Source organism: Triticum dicoccoides, chromosome 3B (assembly GCF_002162155.2).
Source record: "Triticum dicoccoides isolate Atlit2015 ecotype Zavitan chromosome 3B, WEW_v2.0, whole genome shotgun sequence".
In the NCBI taxonomy this organism is placed as follows: Eukaryota; Viridiplantae; Streptophyta; class Magnoliopsida; order Poales; family Poaceae; genus Triticum; species Triticum dicoccoides.
Genome location: NC_041385.1, coordinates 672,640,934 through 672,646,933, shown reverse-complemented (window position 1 = coordinate 672,646,933; position 6,000 = coordinate 672,640,934).

The window sequence follows — 6,000 nt, the reverse complement described above, 5'->3', positions numbered from 1 at the left end:
CGAGTTCAGCCCGCCATGAAACGTGCCTTTGTGGGATTCATCCATGGGGCGGAATTTGAGGAAGGATCCATGGCTGGCGGTGAGACGGCCATCTATTCTGACGGTGAGTCATCCACGGGAGAGACTAGTTCATTGTATCAACTGCAAGATGGCAGGCTTGGGGGCTATTCCAATGGCGTAGTATTCCGGACCCCTAAGAGCCGCCAAACAGGGTCACAATCTTCATGGCCAGTACACAGCCTGGGCAGAATTCTTCAACTACGGCAGCAATGGTTTCCGTCTCAGCAACAGCGATGGCAGCTGGGGCAGGAGGCCCTGCACGCCCGCCGGCTCAGGTTTTGACTGACTTGCTAGATAATCTGACAGCCTTGTTGACAGCAGAGGTTAACCCGACAAATCAAGTTCAGCATAACATGGAAGTTGAAAAACTGCAGAGTGATCTGTTTTGGATGCTCAGGTGCAATGGATCCAGGCTAATTCCTTCCGGCTCTCGTTGGATCAGAACACTTCAAATGAAATCATGAGAAGAAGAAACTAGAGTCGTTTCCTGTTGGTTTACGAGGCAAGGAACCTCTTTTGCACGCCCGGAGCAGGGACCAGTAACCAACCAGAGAGAAACCGGGTTCAAGCGCCTGGGGTTGGAGCGCTGGCTCAACCGCGCATGACGGAGCCACCTCGTCTGAATAATACACCGCCTCAGTATGTGCCGACACCACCGGGTCATTATTCCATCTTTGGATAATATGATCGCTGCGGCGACACGATTGGCGGCTCTCCCAGTTGAAGGCGAATTCTCCAGCGGCGGTTGAGACGCGGAGGGCTAGAGAGCTTCTTCAAACAACATTGGTGCAGCAGGAGGCATATTCTTACAGTCGGGAGAGGATTCATTCAACCCCTCCCCAAGCCGGAGTTATAGTAGACACATGGGCTCACCGGCCGTTTCAAGCAATGACCAGCGCCGTAACCAGCCGCGTGGGCATGACCCGGCACGTGATGGTGCTCATGATTTAGTCGATCAGGACATGGCACATCGAGAAGCTGAGCAGGCAGCTCACTTGGCGGCTCATCAACATCTTCCGATTTATCCGACGACTTCGGTGGAAGCAGGTGTGTCCTCTAGAACCACGGGGATACCATGTCTAGTGTCGGCTCTATGGAATAAGCGTCTACCCAAGGATTTCAAAGGACCTCATAAGGTGCCTAATTACACAGCCGACTTACCACCAGAGGCGTGGATTGGGAGTTACGAGATGGCCATGGAACTGTTGGAGGTTAGTGATGCTGCGTGTGCCAAATACTTCACCATGATGCTGGATGGGATGGCCCGTACTTGGTTGAAAGGGCTGCCTGCAAATTCCACCGGGTCATGAGACGAGCTAAAAGCCCGCTTTATCCAGAACTTTAAAGATACATGCAAATAGCCCATGTCGATTGTGGATTTGGATGCCTGCGCCCAAGAAGAGGGTGAGTCAACGACCCATTGGGTGCGTCGGGTCAAGGCTATCTTGCACTCATCGGATAACATCAATGTTGGCTCTGCAGTCCTAATGTTAGAGAAGAATTGCCATTTTTTTGCCTCTCAAGCAGAAGGTAGGGTGGGTCAAGCGCAATTGCAATGATATGGGGGAACTGATGGCGGCTCTAATTAAATATGCTGACTCTGATAGTACCAAGGACCCCGAGTCTGATGATGAAAATCCAGGAAAGGGAAAGAAGGGTGGCAACACCAATGGTCAGCAGCATAACCCGGCGAGTCAGGGGGACAACGGTAAGCGCAAGGCTGATAGTAATTCATATTTTGTGGCCAATACCAATGCATAGAATAATGGTCAGCGTCGTAAGGGGAAGCCACCTCCTCGGACAGGTGGATCAGGTCTCAATCTTGAGCAGTTGCTGAATCAGCCCTGCCCAAAGCATGGCATGAAGGAAAGGCCATCCAGTCACCTTTGGAAAGATTGTCAAATTATGAGAGAGTTCAAAAATTCTAATTTATTCCAGAAAAATCATGGGCTGGGCGGCGGCTCAGGTTCTGGTGGTGGAGGTTCTCATGGCCCGGGTTATGGTGGAGGCGGCTCTAGTTTCGATTTCCAGGGTCACCAAAACCATCAAGGTAATCAGGGTGGTTACAATCAACAATCTGGTCAGGGGGGTTAGCAGCAGCAACAGTCTGCATATCAAAGTCATCTGAAGCAGTTGAATAGTGGGCAGTATCACGTCTTCACCACTAGTTTATGCAAGCGGGGCCAGAAGCTCCATAAAAGGGATGTGAACACCGTTGAGCCGGCAGTTCCCCATTACTTGCGATGGTCTGAGCAACCCATTAAGTGGAGTCGAGAGGATCACCCGCCCCAGGTCGATATCCGGGTCACTTGGCTTTGGTGGTGGCACATCAAGTTGGTGGATACAAATTCACTAAGGTACTCATGGATGGGGGTAGGAGCACTAAGATCCTTTATTATGATACTTTCCATTGCATGGGGTTGACTGACAAAAGTCTTAAGTCGTCCAATACTGTTTTCCACGGGGTAGTGCCTGGTAAGTCGGCGTATCATGTAGGCAAGATTGATGTGAAAGTGGCCTTTGGGGATGAACGTGATTCCAGGGCCGAGAAACTAACCTTTGAAGTGGTCAAGATTAGAAGCCCGTATCATGCTTTGCTTGGACGACCGGCTTATGCCAAGTTCATGGCATGGCCTTGTTATGTTTATCTGCAGCTCAAGATGCCGGGTTACAAGGGGACCATCACAGTGCACGGAAGCCGGAAAATATCTTTGGAGTGTGAAGAAGGTGACGCTGCTTATGCTGAATCTATCTGTGCAACAGAAGAATTGAAGTTCTACAAAAAGCCAACTACAGAGCATGATCCAATATTGAAGTTTAAGTCAGCCGATGGCACTAAGCTAGTTGACTTTGTTCCTGGCGATTCATCCAAGCAGTTCGGTATCAGTGCTAACCTGGATCCAAAATAGGAAAGCACGCTCATTGAGTTCATCTGTGAGAACCAGGACATCTTTGCATGGAAACCTTCTAATATGCCGGGTGTACCGAGGGAACTCGCTGAGCACACTCTTAATATTGATCTTAAGTTTAAGCCGGTCAAGCAATTCCTTTGTTGCTTCAATGAGGAGAGGCGTAAGGCCATTGGTGAAGAAGTGGGCTGGCTTTTGGCGGCTGGGTTCATTGTTGAAGTCTTCCATCCTAAGTGGTTTGCTAATCCGGTGCTGGTGCTTAAGAAGAATGGCACTTGGCGTATGTGTGTTGACTACATGGACTTAAACAAAGCATGTCCGGTTAATCCTTTTGCTCTCCCTCGTATTGATCAGATCATTGATGCTACGACGGGTTGTGAGCGTTTGAGTTTTTTGGATGCTTATTCTGGTTATCATCAGATCAAGATGGCAGTTAAAGACCAGGACAAGACATATTTTATCACTCCCTTTGGAGCTTTCTTCTATGTGTCTATGCCTTTTGGGCTCAAGAGTGCCCAGGCGACTTACCAGCGTTGTGTGCGGAATTGCCTTCATAGTCAGATTGGGCGCAATATTCATGCTTATGTGGATGATATTCTGGTGAAATCCAGAGAGAAGGAAACTTTGATAGATGATTTGAAGGAGACCTTCAACAATCTCCGGGTCTACAAGATGATGCTTAACCGGCCAAGTATGTTTTTGGTGTACCAGCAGGAAAGCTTTTAGGTTTTCTGGTTTCTAACAGAGGCATTGAAGCTAACCCAGAGAAGATCAAGGCCATTACCTCCTTGGCAAAGCATGCGTGTATCAATGATGTTCAACGTCTGGCGGGTCGTATTGCTGCCTTAAGCCGGTTGGGCGAAAAGGCTATACCGCTGTAGCAGATGATGAAGAAAACAGATCACTTTGTCTGGAGTGATGCTGCAAATGACGCGTTTGAAGCTTTGAAGAAACAGCTAGCTGAGCCACCAGTCCTCGCTGCTCCTATTGATAAGGAGCCATTGTTATTATATGTGGCTGCTAATGTCCGGGCTATCGGTGTAGCTATTGTGATGGAACGGAAGGAAGTAGGCAAGGAATATCCGGTTCAATGACCAGTTTACTATATCAGTGAAGTGCTTATTAAGTCCAAGTAGAGATATCCGCACTGGCAGAAGCTCATATATGGGGTGTTCATGGCCAGTCGGAAGCTTAAGCAATATATTTTGGGTCATTCCATCACTGTGGTTAGTTCTGCTCCCTTGGGGGATATTATTCAAAACAGAGAAGCCACAGGTCGGGTAGCCAAGTGGGCCATTGAGCTTGGACCTCATGGTTTGAAGTATATGACTCACATGACCATCAAGTCTCAAGCACTTATAGATTTCATCAATGACTGGACTGAGCTATAGATGCCTGAAGAGAAGCCAGATAACACATATTGGACTATCCACTTTGATGGGTCCATGCAATTAGAGGGCTCGGGGGCTGGAGTTTTCTTAGCTTCCCCTCGAGGTGACAAGTTTTGTTATGTTTTAAGGTTGATGTTTCCTTGTACTAACAATGCAGCTGAGTATGAAGCTCTGCTCCATGGCCTTCGGATGGCTAAGGAGATGAGTTCAAGCCGGGTACGATGTTTCGGCGAGTCAAACTTGGTGGCTCGGGAAGTTTCAAGCAAATGGGATTCTAAGGATCCACTCATGGCGGCTTATCGCCGCGAGGTTTACGATATTGCTGGGCACTTCAAGGGCTATCAAGTGGAACACATTGATCGGAGGAAAAATGAGGCGGTTGATGCCTTAAGCCGGTTGGGGTCCCAGCGTAAGCCGGTGCTACCTAACACTTTCTTGGATATTCTGCATAACCCTTCTGTCAAGTTGCCTACAGAGGAAGATCTGGCTATTCCTGACACGGAAGCACAATTGGTGGCGTCTCTTCATGCTATTCCTGATTGGACAGTTCCATATTTGGCTTATATGACCCGGGGCGAATTACCTGAGGATGAAACTTTGGCCAGACAGATAACACGGCGGTCTAAGTCATGAGGATTGTTAACGGAGAGTTATACCATTGCAGTCTCACTGGGGCGTTTCAACGTTATGTTTCTCCTGAAGAGGGTCGTGAAATTCTTCGCGAGATTCATGAAGGAGATTATGGTCATCATGCCGGCTCTAAATCTCTCGTGGCTAAATCTTTTCTCATGGATTTTATTGGCTGACGGCTCATGCTGATGCAGAGGGTTTTGTCAGTTAATGTGATGGTTGTCAGAAATTTTCACGGCGAGCTCATGTGCCGGCTCAAGAATTGAGGATGATTCCAATTACTTGGCCGTTTGCAGTTTGGGGGCTTGATATGGTTGGGCCTTTTAAAAGGTCCAAGGATAAAAGACCCACCTTTTGATGGCAGTTGACAAATTCACAAAGTGGGTCGAAGCAGAGCCGGTCAGTAAGTGTGACGCAGCAACAACGGTTCAATTCATCAAAAAGGTGATTTTTCGCTTTGGTTTTCCCCACAGCATTAAAACTGATAATGGCACTAATCTGTCCAAGGGTGCTATGAAAGAGTTTTGTCAACGTGAGCATATTCAACTTGATGTGTCATCAGTAGCTAACCACCAATCCAATGGTCAAGCTGAAAGAGCCAATCAAGAAATTTTGTGAGGCATCAAACCTTGGCTTATGGTTCCTTTGCAGAGGACGCCGGGTTGTTGGGTGGAGGAGTTACCTTCAGTGCTATGGAGTATCAATACTACCCCCAATAGATCTATGGGTTACATGCCTTTCTTCATGGTTTACGGAGCAGAGGCGGTTCTCCCTAGTGACATCCGTCACGACTCGCCCTGCATGGCGGCTTATGTTGAATCTGATAATGAAAAACATGTCAGGATGCACTTGACCTGTTAGATGAGGAGTGTGACCATACGGTGGCTCGCTCGGCGATTTACCAACAAGAACTACGCCATTATCACAGCCGCCAGGTTAAGACCAGAACCTTTCAAGAAGGTGACTTGGTGCTCCGGCTTATCCAGGATCAGACTGATATGCACAAGCTA